This window comes from Varroa jacobsoni, unplaced genomic scaffold (genome assembly GCF_002532875.2).
Source record: "Varroa jacobsoni isolate VJ856 unplaced genomic scaffold, vjacob_1.0 scaffold_621, whole genome shotgun sequence".
Taxonomy (NCBI): Eukaryota; Metazoa; Arthropoda; class Arachnida; order Mesostigmata; family Varroidae; genus Varroa; species Varroa jacobsoni.
Window position 1 is genome coordinate 550,987 of NW_019213523.1, and position 22,443 is coordinate 573,429.

General features: G+C 38.6%; 1 protein-coding gene and 1 long non-coding RNA gene across 5 annotated transcripts in view; one reads left to right on the forward strand and one right to left on the reverse strand.

The window, feature by feature from the left end:
- The window catches only part of LOC111262011 (sorbin and SH3 domain-containing protein 1), a 39,743-nt gene that overhangs the window by 15,695 nt on the left and 1,605 nt on the right, over positions 1-22,443 (reverse strand). The window contains exon 2 of one of the 4 annotated variants that reach the window (XM_022835960.2): positions 3,226-3,758. The exons of the other annotated variants lie outside the window; for them this stretch is intronic. The gene's annotated coding sequence lies outside the window, so the exon portion shown is untranslated. The remainder of the gene's footprint in view (positions 1-3,225; positions 3,759-22,443) is intronic. 4 annotated transcript variants of the gene reach the window in all.
- On the forward strand, positions 17,058-20,981 carry LOC147753253 (uncharacterized). Its single transcript, XR_015311786.1, has 2 exons — positions 17,058-18,618; positions 20,328-20,981. It is a non-coding gene; the product is annotated as an uncharacterized LOC147753253 (long non-coding RNA).

Sequence of the window (22,443 nt, forward strand, 5' to 3'; positions counted from 1 at the left end):
TGGTCACAATTGTTACTTTTATCTAGAATAAATAAAGACAGGCCAGCGTGATTGTTACCAGTAGATGTTGCTGCCATACTATGAGCACAACTGCTGTTTAGGTTAAGCATGCTAAATCAAATAGGCCGAATTGCCTTTTTACCAAAACCGTTGTCGGTGTGGAATTCTACGTCGAGGTAACATTGCACATAGTTTATTGCGTGGTCACATAGGTCAATAACATTCAGCCAGAATGCTAGCAAAATGAGATAGTCAATCTTTAGTCGGCCGCATGTTGTACACAGTAAATAATAATAGTAAATAAAAATTTAATTTGATGTTTCTCTTACATTAGATTTTCTTATTATATATATATTAGATTATCGGAGCCCCTATCCTGCCATAAATAATATTTTACGGATCTCTGAATCCAATTGCTGACAATAACGATATGCTCGGCCATTTTTTGCTAAGGGATTTTCGAAAAATTTATACCGTTACCGAACTTTTGGCTGAATAGTTCAACACTTCACTTGAGCGTATGTCAGTCAGGTAAGTTTTGCTAGTAGAGAGTAAAATAATTTACAGCAGACACATATGGATCTTCCGTTACGGTAACCATTCATTTTTCATATATCCATTCACTAAGCGAGTCGGCACCTGTGTCAAGCCTGTGCATTGTTAGTATTGAAGTACAAAAGATGCCTGTTCGTGTACGGATTGTCGTCGTCACTAGTAGGACCGCAATCGACATCGTAATCTGGCTGAGTAAAACGCACCTTGTAGAATGTTGCGTCTGTTATGGGAAATCTATACTGATTAAAAGGATGAAATTAGTATAATAAAGTCTATGCGTCATGTATAGCACTAGTGTTAATAATTCATATGGGTAATGTGGCCTCGATGTTATTTGCTGACAGTTCCTAGTATAAAAGTTATAAGACAAGGACTAGTGTGTCAACTTACTCCCTTTTATGGGGTACCAGAACCGATGCTTCAAAGCCTTGTCGTGATATCAGTAAATAATTTAGATTGTTTCCGTATCCTGTATTATTGCGTAGAAATGATTTAGAGGTTCTTACCTTTCGTGTTAGTTGCGTTAATTTGTTTTAGCGTTAGTTTCTGTGGTATCAACCGTGAAAGTATACGAACCAAAAAAAGCAGCACTCGTGTGCACACAGCACAGTCTACAACTGAAAGTGTACTTCACAAATCACCAGTTTATTCAGAAATATCAACGTCTATCAATAACAGCGCCTGATGATCCCATTAGCGGACTGCTTCGTTGACCAAGTCCTAATGCAGCCTTAACCATTGACGTGGGAGTTCCAAATGTCTATATATACATCCATCGCTCTATCATAATAAAATATGCTCAAATATAATTGTAAAAAATTTGAAGGAAAAATAACTAGCAATCATTATAGCACGCAATAATATTAAGGATACAGGAAAATTAGTTAACGATATGGTCTTTCCGACTAAACGAATCTTATCCAAACATTCGATTAATAGACACTTATGTCAGACATAAATGCTGCCGCTACATTGTTACAATTTAAGAGATCGACAGATTAGAAGCGAGACTTAGAAAGCATCACTTTCAATAGCGTGAGAACTCTGTCCTACAAATGATTCACAGGCTGCTGTAAATTTTGGTGAATCAAAGAGACATATACATACACGGCTATGAGAAATCAGTTTTAGACGCGCGACTATCGTGGGAATAAATCGAAAGAAAAACGAAGCAGCGTTACCAGGGTCAGTTCCCGTTACGCATGGTCTGTTATAGTTTATTATTAATTATAAAATTATAATTATATTATAAAATTAAACTAATTTGATATACGAGCGACGCGCAAAAAGATTACAAAACACCTAGTTTCCATCGCGCCGAACCAGCGGTGTGTCGCATGACTACACAATGTAAAAAAAAAACAAAAAATTTAACAATAATAATGAAAGTTATTTTTCTATTCGTCCTGTCACGTATAACATCAATGATATAAACTGTGTTGGTCATCATCCTATGTGTGAAAGATGTTTAGTTCATTGCGTCACGGTTGCATCTTCAGCTGTGATCACTAGTGATTTGTAGAATGATTTTTTTTGAAAGTAATCGTGCGTCAAGCGTTATGCAAGCTCGTCTAGGTGTCGCTCAGATACACGACATAGTAAATATCTCAGCGAAAATCAACTGGTAGTGATCCCAAAAATGTGCCAGCTCAAAACGACTAAAAAAAGCTTAAAGAAAGAATGCAAGAATTTTTAATTTTGCGGCTCATCTGGGTAATTCCGTTGGCAGTTGATATTCTTCGTGCCAAAACGCCGTTGACTTGAAAGATGGCTTTTCGAATCATGTTGATGGATTTTCGAGCATCGTATATTTGAATCCTATCAAGGAACTTCCTCAGATACCAGGCAGCCGCATGAAAGCTGGTAATTATATGGACCGTCGACTTTAGGCAAAAGAATGTCTTAATATTAGCGGGAGTTCGTCCAGCGCGCAAAAATTGAATAATAGCTAAAATAAATAGCAAACAGAGAAAATGACGGACGACTTTTATTTATAATAAAAGTCGTCCGTTATTATATTATTATTCATCATATTATTATCAATAAAATTACTGTTTCCTAAGAACTCGTTTTCTTCTGGCATTTAGAATACAGTTTAGAATAGAACAGCTGGAAGTTTGTCCGAACTCCGATGAACCACTCTGCTGCAAATAACATAAATGCTACTGGTCCGAGAAGCATACACATTTACCTAAGAATTTAATGTTTTCGCCGCGCATCGTTATAATCGTGTTACATTCACGTTCGGTATGTACCAATTGAAATAGATTTACATACATGGAAATAATAAAAAACCTCTTGCTTACTGCATAAGAAAGTATCATTTTCCAAAGCGTTATAAATATACTGTGAATCATCTATAAAGCATATGGTGGTAATGTCTCTCAATGAAAGGTATATGTGACTGAGGTTAAAAAGAAGAGAACAGAACTGCTCGTCCCATCCCATCTACCCCGCTGCAGTGCCATATGTAGTACTCGATTGCAATTTATTTTATTAACTTATCCAACCTTTAATGTTATTGTATGCATCCATCGGTCAACTTTCCTTCATAAACAAAACAATAACAATAGGAAACAGACATGTCAATCGAGCGTAGCTCTCCAACTGCTTTCGGTCCATTTTAATTAGCGATTATGTATTTAGCGGGCTTCCACGAGTATTCATTACCATAATCAGTTGCGAAGCCACATTGCGGGGGCTCGACGTTGGACAGCTCAGTTGAGGACAACAGACCTCCGGGTGTGGACGAATGAACTAAAATCAATCAGCGCTCAGCTCCCTTTCAAGTATGCTAAGGTCCGCAATACACACACCTCTATACTGTTTCCGACGGCCAATTGTTGTATGGGTTCGTTTTGTCGGTTTCCCAGTGTTCACCCATGACCTTCATTGCATAGCAAGAATGAAGCCGTCCGACGAGACATCTTCACGACATATAGGTTTGTTCTTTGTGCGGTTCTCCATTTCCATAGAATGCCTATCACTGCAGTGTTGTGAGCGTTGCTTCAGCAATGACCTTTGCTACGTACTCTTCGCTCGGTAAGCCGATTAATTTAATCTATTCTGTGTTGTGCTGCTACGCATTGTCTAGCAGAATTGCCAATATCTAGCAGTGGTAACAGCAGTGTATACTGCTTGACCCACAGTGAAGTAACGTGGGTTTCATAGATCGTCGGAGTTACGAAATGGGTGCGTTTCACCTGGAACACACCAGCATGCACCGAAACAATAAAAGTAACAACGGCATTAACGGCAGCAGGGTGGTATGCGTCAACGTCAATATACAACTCAGAATAATGCGTAGAAAACAGGAGGTCGCGTGAACAAAAGGATTTTAGAGACAGTCCTGTACGTTTCAGGTAGAATAGACATTTTCTAATGCTTGTAATTTGTTTTTAGCGGAAATACTGCACTATACGTCACAAACACCCAGAAAACGTTTCCCTAAACTTGTTAGAAGTTTCGTATAACTTCGCCTCTTAAATCCCGTAAGCCTTTTAAATTTTGGGTTAAATTCGCACAGTTATCTATAATAATAAACATAGCCGCAGAAGAAGGGAAAGAATATCGCACAGCGGATTTCCCCTTCAAAACCAATCTCCTATTCAAGGTGATTAGTGTTATTACTGCAAAGATCGAGCGACTGTCGTTACTCAACCTGTTTAGTATTGACCGGAATCATAATAAATGTAGAACAAGCCATTTTTATATATTCGCAGTATGCATATAAACTTAACACCAAAGAAATTTCAGGTCCTCTTACTTAGAACCCGAGTCTTGAATTAAACTCATTGGGTTTTTTTTTATTTATTTAGTTATTATTAACTTATTGAATTGTTTCCATTACATCGTCACAGCTGATATCGCTTTAGATCTAGTGCAGTCAGTCGTCATTCCATTATTTCGTTAAACGTTATAGGTTAGACTGTTATCTGCCTTCGACTAGATTACCCTGATTCAGATACTTTGCCGCCGAATTTTAAACATTGTATAGGCCTATACTAAGCGTTCCATGTCGCTACGTCAATTGTCTCGCGGCAATAACAACATAGTCAAAAAAATATCATTTTGACCCTTTTCTGTTGCAAAGTTTTTAACGGTTTTTAAGATCGGTGGTCTTATATAACTCTCACTTCTTCAAAGTTTCACTCACCCGAGATATTTAGATTGCCTTTCATTGTTAGATGAGCATAATACTCGGAAGTACTCGGACAGATTGGGTCGATATATACGCCGCTTCTGTCTCGTCATCCAATAGTAATATCATTTATTAGCAAGGTATTACAGGATTTACTCTACTATGCTGTATAGTTGCCTATATAATCTTTATTGAGAACATACTTGCAATCCTATTTGAACACCTTTTCCAGTGGATGAGTTGTTCTTGATATAATAGACAGAAACCGGTTGCTATCGTGGGCGCTCCCATCACTGTTGACTTAATGTAGGAATAACCTCTGTTGCTATAATAATAAGCGTTGTACTTAACTGTCCGATCCAGGAAGAATGCAAGGGGTTGCAAAGGCCAATCTATGGGTGGGCGTGAAAACTATGTGACCTAGCTGGAAAAACCTTGCCAACATATTGTATGCCTATTATACGGGGACATAAGCGTAGAAAGTAATTGCGGATGTCGCTTAACATAGTCAGGAGATATCTAGACAGGAGTGGTAGTGTATCACTCGTCAACTTTCGGTAGCAGAATGGAGAGACCAGCCAATAAATCAGCGAATCCTTTTTTATTATAAGCAGATAGTAGCCTAGTTTATCGTGGTGATAAGCCGGTCATGATATGTGGCGACATAGGCCTTTTCGTTCGTTATTGGTTACACAGCCACGAAATATGGTATAGCCCTTGACGATTAAATAAAAATGACGACAAAAAAGTTCCAACATTTCCAAATGAAGATAGCTATATAGTCCTCTGACAGATCAAGTCTACATTATTTTGGGAACTTCATCGTTTGCGAGCTAAACAATACAGACGACTTGGTGTCCATTTAGCTTGTGTAGCTATGCGGACACGTACAATGCAGTGCTTGAAAATCGTTCTATGTCACTATTGCAGACGTCTATTTGTCCCTAATAACCGCACTAGACCATGTAGGAACCTCACATTGTATAGACGCGGTCTCCGTGATCATATGTGAAGCTCGCTTGGGACAGCAATTGAAAATCCAGCATGCACCTCGATGATACAATGTTGAGCTTAATTTTCGAACCCGATTTAATGGTCGTAATTGTAGCAAGTTTAGTAAAATGCAAAAAGCCTTTTCGGTATAGCTATTCAATATATAGCGGCGATAAATCAGTATCGCTTCTCGTGTGCCCCTGGCAACAGGTCTAAGGCCACACTGCAAGTGTACTATTGGCGTTATCCTTAGCAATAAGAGAAAAACTTTCGACAAATTCATGATTTGATCCTGTACCTTCAAACCGTCCGTTTAAAAAAAATGCGGAAGTTTGAGTAAAGAAACAATGATCGAGTAGTTGCTCACTTCAAAAAACATCGTCTGCTCGGCTAATTTTACCGTCTCGTAGGATTAATGGGTAACGTGTTTACCCATTAATCCTACGAGATCATCCTAACGTGTTCCTTCTTAGAAACACGTTATGGTCTAAGTACGAAGCCATAGACAGACTTCGGTTTATGCTGGGAGTTAGCTGTCCAATGGACGACAATACCGGACGCAAAACTCGAAACGAAGGCCTATAGCATGGTATACTTGTAATACACTTGGTGGATTTTAGCTTAAAGTAGTCAACAATTCTTGGCACATTTGACGGATTATGTCCAGTGACTGAGTAGAATAAAATGTTTTTTTTTTATTTTATTAGCATTTTATTAGCATTAATAGCATTAGAATTAAGGGCACATAACTTCCGTTAAACTTAGGAGACCTGATCATAGAACCCTATGTTAGTCTTAAGTTATCAAGTAACCGCTGCACCTGATCTCTAACAGCATCCAGTAGGGTCGTAGGTATAATTCTTTTGCTCATTGATTTATTATTACTGAAATTCAGTTGAAACTATGTTACAAATTAAACAGTCCAGTAGCTTTCAGCCAAAATAGCCTATAGGTGTCGAGACCTTTATTGAAATGACTATAAGTGCCCACGTTTACTAGATTGTTCGTTAGGATAAAAGTATGGCCACTCATAATTATATACTACTATTATTATTATTTTAGTGGCATTCAAAGATAAATAAGGATTGCACTCTTTAGTTGAAGTTGAAAGTTGCAAATCAACTAGGTATCTATGGTGCATTCATACGCCATAGTGTAAACATTTTCTTCAAAAGAGGAATATTCAAGAAAGTACGCTACTTAAGCTAATAGCATTTTCGTCTACCCTAGAATATTATATTCATCCCATATAATTTAGCAGTTTAGAAAAGCTTCATAAATCGAGTGTTCATTTTCTTAGGATGTACCATACTGCACATCTAAAACTTCAAGTTTTGTAAGGCACTCACTTGTTTGTCTTCACATTAAACAATTATTAGGGATCTTTGACGAGCTTAATGTGCCTCCTAAAGTGATTCTTAAGTGCAATTCTTATAAAAACCGAAGCACTGCAGTGTTCTTGATGTAAAAAAGTACGTACGCTTTTTTAAAAAAAGTACGTATGTTTTTTCGTTTGCGTTGGTTGTATCTTAGCGCCGATCGATTAAGTTGTCCCGGTAATGCTAGTAATAGAAAGCGTCTGCGTCACGACAAGTAGGTCAGGTTAATATGCTCGAATTGGCCTACCTTACGCGTATCATGTACTCCCTTAAACTGCAGATTAAATATGAAGTAAATAAGATCCCTAACAAGGCGGCGTAGCTACGGTGTCGAACTTTCCATGTATTTCCAGGCCGAAACGCCTATAAAGCCGTATAGCAGGGCAAGTATGTTATAAGGCTATGTTGCGCATATCTAATCGCTTATTATGTTGTGCTTCGCCGCCGTAGAAGGAAGGCATATAGCACGTGACCATGCAGGCAGTTATAAGATAATTCAGTTTACAAGAATGACGACTAAACTATGTAGGCTTCTCGAAATTATAATCATCGGTATATGCGTAATAAATGTGGCACCCTTAACTTCTGATGCGTATAAGAAGCACCATAGTTAATCTACGTGCATTATAAACAATGACGAGAGTCAATCAAGCAATGGACAACGGCTGTCAGATGACGCCCACACCGGCGGCGTTCCACCAGCGGTGGTTATTATGTTCTATGCATACGTAGATATACGAGGGAGACATTTATCATCCTTTACCATAGCAGATATTCTTACTAGCCATTCAGCAAATTCGAGATATTCATTATTTTTAATTAACAATGAGATATGGTGGCCAAGTGGACGGCAGCGACTCTCTATACGAACCCGGAGTGAACAAAACCACTCTCTGAAACAGTCGCGACTATGAACGGGGTGTTGGAAATGAGAAGTACCTAAAATTGTAAAGGTGATCTACCATAACCGACAGATACCATAGTTCCCTTAATAAATGCAAACATGATCGGCTATTTTGTTCTGTTCAATGAACTGGGGGTAGATTCCCAAAACCTTTAGTATAGACTTACAGATCTAAGTTATGACACCGCGTTAGTTGTTGTGGAGACGGCAACCTTCCAGCGTCTGGTTCAATGGGCATCAACGCCCGTGCCATAATGTATACCAACCGCGAATAGACGACGAGTACGAGGTATTGATACTGTATCGATATCTCTTTTAGTTGGAAACTTCAAGAAATCCGTGTATGAAACACCTGGCACGCCTGCACAAATTTCACCACTTGGTTAAAGTGTTACTACCACTAAACTTAAGGGGCATTCATTCCTTGATGTTGAGGGGCTCTTAAGGTAAAGAGCGACTACCCACTAACCGCGACTCCCCGGAAGCACCTTTGCAAAGTTTGGAACACTCATTGCTATGAAAGCTAAAAAACTGAATCGGCAAGGTGTCGTCCACGTCAAAATCTTTTGTATTTAGCATGGCCTCTACAATTTCCTTAACCACCATTTAGTGATACGTCGCACCTAATGGCTCCGCAATGGAAGGTCGCATGTTTAATTCCGTGTCCTCCACCGGGTACAGAGAGCAATACTCGTAAATATGAGTACGTGCATTCTCCATAAGATTCATCATATATGCCTTGAACTGGCCGTACCCGGTTAAGACTTGGATCACTTGACGCGTAAGTTTTCCGTATAGCCGGTTATACTATGCAGCGGAGTCAATTTCGGAGTGCATCCTATTCTTGTTACCATCTCTGCAATGTGGTCAACCTTTATTACTGTTGTGAGGTTTAGTTCTTCTTCAAAGTAGCGCTTGGTTCTTTTTTTAGCTAGTGGGTCAAATAACGACATTTTGGCGATTTGTTGGAGAGCTTCCGTTCGATACGCCTGAATCGCCCTTATTCCTAGCGTCCTCTGTGCGAAGATTAGGATCTGTTTACTTCTTTCGTTATCGAAGGTCATCTCAATCCACCCAGAAGTAGTGCAGAGCTATCGTTTCCAACAGATGTCTTGCCTTTTTTGATGGCTCCCCAATCCTGGCCACTGGCCTCCCAAGATTCGGAACATCCTTCACGATATTTTCCCGGCATATTCTTTTTTTTCACTCCAAGATACTTGAGTTTTCTCTTTATTTTGATTAGACTCCCGCTTGGCCAAAATCCATGGAACTTCTTTTTGCCGATCAAACAAATGGGTTCACTCTTTTCTGATACAATCTTGGGAAAACGCTTTTTTATTCAGGCAACAACCCTCGGTTAGCGCAAGGGTTGTTCTATTCCAGTAGAGGCCCTCCTCTCGGGCAGTGACCAAGACAGTTAGATTATCGGTGCATATTATACACTCAACTTCTCCGGTAATACCGACATTAAGGACGTTGTCATATGCTAAATCCTACAGAGTGGAGCTCACAGTAAGGGATATTTCCTAGAGGAGGGTAGAGGAAGAGATTTGGTAGCAAACTTGTTTCTTTCCAACTCTTCAATTAACGTTTTTCTTTTCACAAAGATGCTTTGCCTGATGAACGTACGTTTTTACAGGAAGATCATAGGACTTCGTCTCCTTACCTTATTTGTAACGTCTCCATGCTGCTCTGTTAGTTTGTTCTGCTCTGCTCGGTGGAAACAAAAAAGTATGTCTTTTTATGCAACTTGGCCAAAGTGTACTGCATTTGCAGCGAGCTGCTGCAATCTCGATATTTTACCAGTAAATTCCGGCTTCCTTTTTGAAACGCTCTCAGTTCTGCCGCGTCACAAAGTATCCGCTTGGGCAGTTGTTCATTATCAATCATGTCAGCTTAACTACACCCTATGCCAATCCCATTTTCGAACAAATTCTTACATCTGCCATCTGCTCTGAGATAAAGTGAGGAGCTGTTGCGTTTGATACTCGTTGCATATTTGGTCGATAACACAACTGTGATCACTGCTTCTTAGCCACTCCTCAGCGACTCGCTATTCCGTAATCGTTGAAGGAATATCCCGGTCCATAATTTTGAGATTAATAAACGATACTTGATCGCCTCGAGTGAAAGTAGGGACCCTTCCATCGTTCGTAATAACCAGATCTCGTTCTACGAGCCATACCTAAAAATAATGTCCTCTGGCGAGCATCTATAGTTTTTTTTTCATTTTCATTTGAGTTGAAGTCTCCAGGGAAGATAACCTTTTTGTAGACTTCCTGCATGACTGTATGCTCCGCTAGATTTCCTAAAAACGCTCGAAGTCCTCGATTTCTTGATTAGTGGTATAGTAGCGAGTGTACATTACGGCCATTTCCTTAGATTAACAGATTAATCTATTCGACTTTAAGCATCCCGCTTGACTGTCTTACTATCAACAATTGGCGCCCTATTTTTTTCCTTATAGGTGTCCTCTTACTCACTCTTTGAGTTTACGTTACTCTCGGCCTTTTTTTGGGGTACTCCGTGGGGCTAGGAAGAGGAAGAGACCTGTTGGTGACAGTTTCACATTTTGCCGGCAGCTTTGCCGTACTGTTATCAAGTGTTCGTCTTCGTCGCATTTACATCGTTAGGCAATGCTACCGGTGCATTCTTTTGTAACGTGGCCTATAATGATATACTTAAAATACCTTATCTGTACTTTTCTGATCTCCATTGCAGTTAATTAAATTAAATCGACAAATTGACTATCTGTAAGTTTGCATCTCGATCTTCCAAGCGGATTTTGGGAGGCACTTCTATAACAGCTGACCGCCGTAAGGTAAAAGATACTCCCATCCACTCTTTTTCTGAGATTCTCTATAAGGAGCTTCATGTCTGATGGAAGACCTGAGTTTTGCCCGTAAACCGGCCTAGGTCTTAATTACGTCCAGAAAAAGGCTCACGTCGCCTGTCATAGTGGACCTTATCACCTCACGGGCATCTATTTCATTTACGGTCCTGTGTAGTACGTGCGCAAAGTTAGCCACGCCGCCGGACCTAGTCTCCTGGCCTTTTAAGGTCTCTGTTTCTGGTCAATATAATGAGACTTATTCTTACTCCGGGTTCATTCGCCTTGACATGATCGTTGATAGAGTAATAATACTAGTAGTGCTTTGTTCCTGTCTTGTACTTTAAAAAAGCTTCGTCTTTGTGGGGGATAAGCCCTTCTACTTTTTTAACTCGAGACGGCGGTCAGATTTCGTGCAGCAAGCCTCGATTGCTCGTCGGATCGATACTGTTTCACTCGCCTAAGGTACGAAGCGTCAGAGAATCTACCATCTGTGATGCCACCGTATCTCTATTGTCGTCGATTACTTTTGAGACAATGCTCAGGAAGCCTGCGGATGGATCGCTTGCTCTCACTATTCCAACACACATCTGTCATTCACACGCTTGTGGATTTATGAAAACCTGGTCTCAGTCAGATCCGTTGTCAAAAACTTTTTAACCCAGGCTTCGCAGCCGCGTCGCATCTTCGATATACAAGTTTCTAATTGCTGAAGCAGATAGGCATAGTGCAAAAAAATTGTTCCGTCTGTGCTTTCATTGTCATGGAGCTTTGTTCGCGTGCCGCATACTCTAAAGGCACGCAGCATGCGAGTGTGACTCATACGAATACAAGATCGGGTCATTTTTCGGTAATAAGAATTCAAGCGTCTACGTACTATCAATACCTGTTTTAATTTCCCTCGCGAAGTCTGTTACTCTGAGCTCCTCCAAGTGTTCTTTTTCTATTTGCTTTTTGCCCTTGAAACACGAAGTTCTTCCTTCTGGCGTAGCCATGCCCGCAATCTCCGTGTCTGTTTCAGCTATTTCGGTGTACATCTTTTTTGGCTACACTTTGTGGTCCGCCTTCCTACTATTTTCAAAAAGAAGTTACTAGTTCTGTGTGATGAGCTCCTTTAACTTCTCTCAGCCAGCCTCTCATCGTCTTTTCGCAACCCTTTTTCGAGGTCCTTGCGAAAAATATTCCTACGTTGGTCCTACCCCCCAGTCACCAGACCGTAAGTTCAAACGTCGTTATGGCATCCTTGATAGCCAACTAAAGTTCCTAAATTTATCTTTCGGGCCTTTCAGCGATTGCGCAGAGCCGTGAACTTTACTAAAGGCATCTGCATAGCTTATCGGTAGGTCATTTACCTGAATAGATTCCTATTTTTTGCACTTTTTCAAGCTTTGAACCTTAATTAACTGAGCTATAGATTATCAGGTATACTTCGTAGTCGATACAGGTAGTGAGCGTCTAGTGATTCCTCTGCAGCCGTTCTCCGGTTGTTACCTGTAGAATCGCGTGTGTGTATCAGCGCTCTCTTCGTGTGATCTTCCCTTCATCTAAGCTCACAATTTCTAGTTGAAGTTACGTAAAACGTAGCCTGAAATGCTCTTTTCGCAGTAGGTCTTTTTTTAAGTTGCAGTTTGCTTAGTCGCTGTATCATTGTTCTTGCTTACTCTACAAGATTCGGCCGTACTGGTTCACCACAAAAATTGAGTTCACACTCGTACTTTAAAAAAAGTCAGTGAATTAGGTGGGCGATAAAAAGTATAAATCTTCACTGACTTGAAGATCGCAGCTTGGCGGGGAATTGACACTACAATGCTTTTTCCAAGAATTCAATCGGAACGCTCACTTCAAAACTTAGCCAATAAAAACAATCACTTTGGACAAACGTAGCTGCTGAAATTGTAATTTTATAAAAAAGAATTCATTGAATTTTAACTGGGGATGAAACCGAAGATCTTGTGGTTACGCGCGCCATACCCATTTCGTTGCACCATGTGTTATTTGCCGCTATAATTCAGTTTTTCTTTACTTATTTTTCATCAGCATAGCGGAATACCCTTAGCTATCACGAGTGAAGCCATGCGTTTACGATGTTATTTCAAATTAATACGATTCGAAATTAGGAACGAGTACAGTGACTATGTAAAACAAGAAAAAAGACGGACCGAAAGGTGATTAATTAAAAAATAAAAAACGTAAATGAGAAGTACTATCAGCACTTTGTAGTTGTTTTACATACAAATATTTCGTGAATATTTAGGCAGAAACTGCCGAATAAGAAGTACTAGCGAATAAGAATTAGTGATCAAAGTCTATGTCTTTGAATTTGATGTCTACAATTGCTCCTTATGGCTGGCCTTCATTGCTACATAGTGTTTACATTTGGGTTTGATATCCTCAATGTTGAATTCAAAATGTGTTATAGAAGGATAAGCTGAAGACTTGATCTCAAACGAATAAGATTTTTGGCTATTCAGAGGGTTCGAGCCCTTGGATCTGGAAAATCCTCAAAGAATTTGTGATAAGGGCGGAAGCGTTTACGTTGAGATAAGAGATTTCACGCAGAACATCATTTGATGAATCTGTAATTGTCTAGTAGAAGAATTATGCTGTGCGCGCCCAACCGCCTAACACAATAACTTCTACAAATAAAATCTATAGTGGAAGAGCTGTGTTGAACACTGATAATCGCGAGTTGATTAAAGAAGCTGCCTAATAATAAAGGAATGATAAGAACATCTGAAGCACAAAATCAAGCTAAATCCACCAGTCAGTCACCATGAATCGCAGCTTTATTATAACTCAAAGATCTACTACATCAGATTTGCTACAGATCTACGTTGATATACCCCAGTGAAGCCGTATTTTTTTTTAAAGGAAATGCAACGGAAGGTATCGATACGGGATAGTAATTGCGGGAGTTGCTTGAAAAGTTTACGGAAAAAAATGCACGCGAAATAAAAATTATAATTGTCTGTAAGTTTTGTAAATAGAAGTTCCAAAAGCGGATTATTATTATTACTATTCTAGAATATATTAATTCACTAACGGTAACGGACACTTCTGATTCTGACTGTATAAAAAAGAAGTTAATATATTATGCTGTCGAGAAAGTATTGATTGTTTTCCTTTGTTTCTAAATAGTTTTGACGTCATTGATAGCAGGTATAGTAGGAATCCAACCGGCGTTGCTATTATCTACAGCTGCTACGATACAATTTTATCACAAAAAATATGAAGTTGGACGAGAACGGTACGTGAGTAGCCAGGATGACGCCAAAAAACCAGACATCAACCGCCAAACAGTCTTAGATCATTTGAAATATGCTAACACTAAAAAATCGGTGTCCGGCAAAAAAATGTGCTTGTTCATATTAGTATCTGCAGAACCTTACAGATGTTCAAAGCAGTTTCTGAAGCGGTTGATTGAAGCGGGTGATGAAAGTGGATTATATACAACAGTCATGCAAATAAAAAAAAAGTTGTACTCTATAATTTGAGTGGCATCGATTAAGGCAATCCTGTGTGTTTTGTGGGACTGGACAGGAATCGTACATTGTGGGTTATTACCGATCGCCGAAACGGTCTACAACAGACCATCGAAAAAAATCAGCCAGAACTAGCGAACAGAAAAGGCGCCGTTTTATGTTATAATGCTGGACGTACATAGGTCTTTAGCTATCCGACAAGAATTTAAAAAGCTCGGATGATAAATTTGAATATATCTGCTGTATAGCACTTGCGCCGTCAGACCATCATCATGACCTGTTTCGGTCCCTGATGAACTTCCTCAATGATGTTTAATTGATTATAATCGACGGCTGTAAAAGCATTTGTCAGTTTTTCGCCCAGAAACCACAGAAGCTTTAAAATGATGAAATTATGGTAGTATCGGAAAAAAAGGCTATCAATCAGAATGGCTCATATTCAGTGTAAAATAGCGATTCTTTTTTAACAATATTTATTTACCAAAAGTTAACTCCTATCATAAATAGAACGAAATTTAATTGAGAGCTGGGTTGTTGAAGGCCACAAACTTGCCGGTTTGACTTGATTAAATGTTTTCCGTTGTGTCAAACATATCGATTTTTAACATAGCGTTCGCGCACAAATGAAACAAGATAATAGTAATATAAGTGAGCGTTCAAAAAAATATTTCCTCTAATTTATATTACACAAAGCCTCTTTTTAGCGACAAATTATGACTTCGATCCAGGTATTCGAGAGAAATTATACCACAATAAACAGGTTGACAAGCAAACTGTTTGTTTAATATAATAAAAAAATTGTTGTTTCGATATTCGTTCAAACTTGAAAAGTAATCATTCTCAATGAAAGTGGGAGGAAGCGATGCGCCCGGCATGGCCTAACCGATTCCGTTAATATAATAAAACAGGTCGGCACCACTTGTACATATGGTCGAATTATTTATGACGAGAGCCTCCGTTCATTCTTAGGTCATTTGTAGAGAAGCTCTGCGGGGGCGTTTTTGTCAATTGTCTAATGTCCGCCGTATTCATATACAGCGCGCACAGTACATATATACGAAAGAAGACTGCCTGTCATTAGTTCCTGAGGTGCCCAGACATAATAATTTTTGCAGACTGCCATTCACAGAAGACTAAGCATTAGTTAGAACTTTGCGTAACTATGTCTTTCGCCCAAGTCAGGCCTTTATTTTACAATGGGATCGGCTATGATAATGTTGATATTGTACAATTGCAATATCTCTAGTGTCGGCAACTACTGACCTGATTGATAGAGGAAACAATAAACATTTGACTTCATTCATTCTAGAATGTTTCATGAACAGGAAGGAATTACTAAGCCACTTAACCTCAATCTGTCCGGGCCCATTCAATTAAAACCTTTGAACGCGTTTCGGCAAAGATCCTATCTAGCGACTAAGCTTGCTGACGTTAGCGGTTTAGGGCATACGTTTCCCGAGTGTTCCTGAAATTGATAAGCCTTTCCTAAAAACATGCGGAATTCTAAAGCCTTTCAAAGAGTGATATAGCGGTCAGATAAGGAACCGCGCGGCCGTCAAGGGATTTGCTTGCGTCTCCAATGGTGCTGCCGGAATCGATAGGTAGACTATACGAAGACTTAATTCAAATGCTGTTCGCAAACCAGTAAAGAGTGTTTGACTACGCCAAACGGAGACCAAAGGAATGGCAAAAAGACGAGCACGCAAAATGTGTCAAGAAATAGCCCGGATTTCAGCGTAAGAATTTGGCACAGTTGATCGCTCTACCTCGAATATACATGTCTGTATTAATGTACGATACATAATTCAACTAACTATTACGATCGGATAAATGCATATTTTCAAATATTACGCGACCAGTGTTACCTTTACCAGTTGGCCGTTAACTCATATAAAGACAGTGGGAACCAAAAATACTAATTTGAATTAATTCTATTAGTTAGTACCTGTGGACTTACCAATAGAAAAATATTGTTTAATTTTTGCTTATTTCATAGGAGGTTTGAAACCATTTTTGCAAATACTTTATCTTGTTAGTTGTATTTGCAGCAAAAGGTATTTATTCTGTTAACGTAGATGAATGGTTCGATCTAGCACCTTGACTCATCAAGTCTTTTACGAGTCACCCATGTTTTGGCCCCGAAGAATGTTCTACATCGCAGATTCTATATGTAGTGAGAGTCTCCCATTGGCATCCTTCTTGATCAATGAAAAATCTAGCGTTAGCAGACGAATTACGCTAAAGTGATAATATATACAAACATTTCTGCCATTCTGTGACTTGACATACGACAATCCGCAACCGCCTGCAATAACTGGATTATACAGTTTACAGAGACACTGTCACCTGTGTAGTAATTCGGTAGTAAATACAAGGAGAGCGGTCAATATTGGACAGGGAACTTTCGCTTCGTAAGCTGCACACACAATGATCCTGCCACGTTCTATAACTTGCCTAATCAATATATTTACTGAGATTATTACATCGGTTTGTTTATATATTTAATGATACAGTTATTTACGTGTTTATTATTTGTGTGTGTGCTATGTAACCGCTTATGCAGCAACCCTTAACTTTGCTACTATTTTGATATCACCGTTTGTTAAATAGAATAGTTCCATCCAACAGAATCTTCTATCTAGATTGTATCTGAATTCATGTCTATTACCTATATAAATATTTCGGTTGCGAAAACCACACACGGTCGCGTTTTTTTTTTGCAGGAATGATGTGTGTTGTCATTTGTTACTCCGAGAAAGTAAGTAATAGTTAGCAGTAATAAGTGGTAAAGATCGTTCAGAATGTCGGTTAAGTTCATCGGTTACCTACCTACGCAGTCCAATTAAAAAAACTATAGGCAAACAAATAAGACCGAATAGTGTGATAATATCGGCCAAGCAACCAATAGTGGGTTACGATATGGAGTACTAGGTACTTAGTTGCTAGCGGTATTACCTTCAACATCGATAGACGACTGTGTTTGTCTAAGTGTCGTCATCGTCTTCGTCACTGCGCTGGACGATTCATCGGTATGACAGCAATAAACATTCGACAAAAAAATGCTGACGACAGCAATTATGAATCGGAATGGATGACGGTTAGGACAGATATAACAGAGACTATAATGGAGCACTGAATCTCAATGTAACTAGAAGGCACTGCACAGTTTTGCGGCTTAACTTGTGTGGGGTTAGATATCATGGAAAAAGGCTGCCACTAATGTTACTGCCTCTAATGTTATAATAATGCCTCTGGCGATTATCCGCTGCGATAATAGTAATTAGTACGTGTATAGTTTCGCATAGCTAAGTAAACTAGAAAATATATAAGTAAAAATGCACGTTTGAATCAGAGAGTCTCTTGTATTAGGTGGACCTTGAAAGCAGAGTGGTTATATCTAAGTGGGAATCGTCTGCGCGAAAACGTACGGAATATAAAAATCAAGGATTGCACTGTATCAGAACGAAAACAGGAAACCAAAACATTCTATTTGTTTCAAGTTTGAATTGATCAGTTTTTAAATCTGCTCAGAACTAGACGATGTATATATGATTCCAACTTGCAGATGATTTTATAGGTTGCAAGTGTTCATTCTTCAAATTCAACAACAGCTAAAACTATCCTGATAAGAAATTATTGTAGATTGATTTTTTAACCATGAGTCTAGGTCCTTTGCTTTATCGCACTGAATTATTGATAGCAGAACTGCAATGTCGATTGCATATGCGCCGGCTCACTAGACTTCGTGAAATTTCCCAGAATACGCTGGCATCGGATCGCAGTTTTAGCTGCCTAAAAGAATACATGTACATTTAACGGAAAGCGACTTGAAATCGCTAGATATAAGTAATGCTGTTACAATTAAACACTCCAGAACTTTTCTCTTTTCGTCAATCCGGATTGTTACACATAGCAGATCATTAAATATAAAATTTTTCCCGTTTCGAATAAATGTTTTTAGTGTATCGTTTTACTTTTAGCTTTCCGCTTTTTATGCATTTGCATGTGTTTATCCAAACGTGTAGGTGCAGGCATGACAATATAGCGGTTCTCTGCGAACTACGTCAGTGGCTGCAGTGCTACCAAGGTTTTTATTATAACGAGTTCTTCAGCGCGATGTGTAGCTCTGGCGTCTATACTGATACCAGCTTTAAGGTTTTGTGATCACCATCACGAGAAGTCACGTAATGCGCAACGAGCGTTCAACCAGTCAGGAGCGATCTTTAGACCATAATGTAGTGACTACAATGAAGTCTAATGCCATATGCCCGTACCTAGTAAACTATCAGAATCGACGAAGACCCCGAAGCAGCTAACGCAAAGCAGCGAAACGGGTAGGAACTCCATCTCTGTCTCAAATAGTGGGTTACCGACAAAAGATGGCAGGGAACGGCAACAACAATAACAACAGAACGAACAGAGATATAGCTTGTAGTAGAAGTGTCGACAGTTTTTATTTAACATAACGTACCATGTTCGCAGTATGTAGTGTCAATAGGAGATCTCGATGACTGTGTGTATGCTATCCTGCCTAGCTATTCATTTATCCATAGAAAACGGACAAGTGTTCGTTGTTATTCACTCGCGTTCCCTACTATAAGTCCTCCAGACGAAACGTCTTTGACCATGATGCATTGATTGCTCTGTCCTTTTTTCGCAGAGTCATCTAGAATCAGTATTAGAATTGGCCTGACTGAGCAAACATAGATGTACGTTTTTTTTCTATTTGCAGACCTGTGTCGCGTGAGTTCTAGATATTTTGTGAAATTACTATATGGTTTGTGTAAAGTAGTTGCCATTGATCGGTCGAAGGCACGTCACCAAATGTTAAGGAGTAAATCATTTACTGATTTCAATATTACGTACATGTATAACTTTATGATTACGGTACAATTATTAAATCAGGTAATGACACAGATAGTTTAGTTAATGGTGACCCTGTACCGGGGTCGGAGAGTTTCAACTTAATTGAAGAAAATAAGAATTATTTTCTTTATTAAGGTCGCAATCAATCACAATGAATGGTGCTCACATTAAATAAACGTGATTGTCAGGGATGACACATTTAGTAAATTCAAAGGATGTTATTAAAATATCTATTCTTTCCGGTCTTAAAAAAACGTCACAAAAAAGAGCCCAAATTATATATATATATATATATATATACCGTATACCTTAAAAGCATGTTTGCACTATTTAATGAGTCATAACTTTATAATTTGTGGAGTGTAATTATTCAGACCAATGAGTCGACCAAAATTAACTTTTGATACAAAATTGAGATACTGTGGGAAGTGTGATAAGGTAGAAGTACAAAGATAATATCGCAGAGAGGTTTGAAACACACGAGACTATTCAAAATATTCATGGACAACGTTTTGAATCAAAAAAAGAAGAACCAAAAAGAAAGGAGTGTCGGAAAGTTATTATAAGCTTAAAAAAAAATTGAGATCGTGAGCTTGGCGTCATAAGTTTATTGTCCATAGCATTTTGTTTCTTAATATACATTTGCAGAATCACTCGAGATAATTGCGGTTACATAGTAACATTACATTACCATAAACTTACCAAAAGTTACAGCAAGGTGCAGGAGTAAAACGGCTGGTGCCATTTTTTACCGCAAGTATCTTAAACTTTAATTATATATATATATATAAGTTAAAGGTTTTTTAGGTTCTTTTGTAATTTAAATATTAGTTGTATATAAACAAAAACTGAAAAGTTGTAATTACTACATAATATACTATAATTAGTTTTTTGCGATACGCTGTACAAGTAAATCAAATAGCTAGAAATTTAACTGCAGGTTACGTAGTCAAAATTAATGTCGCATAAGGGGCTGTAACAGTTTACAGGAGAATCCCTTTCTTGAACTGCTATATTTTTGAGGGTGAGCCATAGTTGTTAAATCTAAGCAGGTTGGCAGCAGCATCTTTATGCAACAGTATCATGTCATGTCGAGAAATCCACTAGCGTGAGAATAAAAAGGGGCTAGCCTTTCTAACTCCGATATAGAACTGACAATCAATGCTTTTCTTTGAAGGAAAGGACAAGGGAAGACATGAGGCGCCCCCTGATATACATCATCATCAACAATCATCGATGTGAACTGTAGCGTCCCTTGAACATACCGGACTACAATGAAACGTTCAAGTTCCGGCCTGACAAACCCTCTAACATACCAGCGAAAGTTTCTAATTTCCGACCATAACCATTTTGTTTTACCTTTTAGTATTTTTGAAATGACTGGACTTTAAAAATGTATGTACTCGTATTTTCGTGTATATTGATCTGTTAGCAGGACGTTACCAGCACATATGGTCGAGATCCTTTTGCCAGAATTTTAAATAGAAGTCGATATTTCTTCAGTCAAACGACAATGTTCTCGATATAAGCAAACAGTGCCTTTTTGCTTTCGGGCGTTTCTGCGTTTGATAGTAGAACATGCACCAGCTTTCGAAAAACTAAAAATATTATTACGGCTTACTGAACGACACCAGGGTGTTTGCTGTGGAAACATATTCCATAGCTTACAAAGTTAAGGATACATAAATAAAATTAATTTAAATACGTGCCAAAAAAAACTTTAGCTAAACGCTGCAATTTAGCTGGAGATGTCATGTCGTTTCAACTAAGAAAACGACCCCGTATTAGTAATAGAGCAGGACAATAAAATGAAAATACAACGCTGCCTTCACCTATATACCTACTTGTTAACCTAACAGATAAAAGGACGAGAAATGGGGGGCGTTTCTTAACTCAAAAAAATGCCAAAGGGACAAGGCAATTAGTTAAGAAAACACCGTAATATCAATTTTTTCTGTTCTCGATGTACACATATCCAACTTCACGCGGATTATGCGTTGCCTTTTCCTGTTGTTGAGTTTATTTGGTCTGATTCTCAGGTCAAATAATTTCAAGTTGCTATAATGCAGCGTTAACGTTGGCGTTGTGCTGTTTTTAACCATCAGCGGGTACGGCAGAGGAAGTTAGAGGGCAAGTAATTGAAAAGAACAGTGGAATAGCTTTCCAAAAAAAAACTCTACAGCGCGGAAGCTTCGGCATAGATTGAACGCCCGTGCGTCTCAAGCTACGAGTGTGGTTTATAAACAAAAAGCTGAATCTTGCTTAAAAAATCGCTAGCTGTGTAAAAAACAAGGTAAATTGTATTAATACAAACAGTATATGTTTACGTTAATCGAATGACCGAAGAAACATTTACTAAATTATTCAAGTAAATACGATTTATTTAAATCATATCAAGTGAAAAACACATCACTATTGATATCCACACTTCTCTACCATACTCAAAATAAGGGTCTAAAAAAAGTTTCTGCTTCTATTGCGCATTTCTGTCTCAACATCGAATCACCAGCAGCTGAACATTAGAATATATTGGAGTGGGGTCCCCGGGATTCACCTTACGCTTGCTATGCTGTTAAACACATTTTATTTCCCTTGTATACAGGTAAATTACATTTTTTTTTTTAATACTTTTAATAGAAACAATTGGAAACAGCGGCCAGTTGTTCTCAACTCGTTATAACCTAGTAGCTTCTTCTATAATATAAACACAGTTTTTCATGAAACACACGCTAAGCACATTTATGCATCCAATACAAGCTACGAAGGCAGCTAGACAGCCGCATTATCTCATGGGCCATTCCCATAACACTTGTCTTCTGGGTGTACGGAGTTTGGCCTAGTGACAATGAAATGAGGTTATGTGCTGCTAGGCTAGTGTGAATGTGGCTTTTTTCAAAGATGTTTACATAGGTTATAATATGTAGGTCAATGTATCAAGAAGCTTATGGTATATCTAATCCGTGATGTTTGGTGTAACTGTGTTATCTGACATCAGGAATTTTGGCTTAAACTCAAATAGTGTTTTCTTTCCTCTTCAGTGCTTAATTACTTATAATATATTTTCCGATGAATGACTTTTAGAAAAAGTCCTTAGCCAAAAGCTTTAGAAAAGCTTTTTTGCATTTCCCTTTGCTCTAGCATTGTAGTGTTTTTCCACATAGCTAGTTTGGTATATTTAGTCGTTATGACATCTACCATTATAAGAGGAATAAAATTGACCATACATGCATTACACGAGTGATTTCCTGCACAAGAGTCAATTTATTCACTGACGATAACACAAAATTATTGCT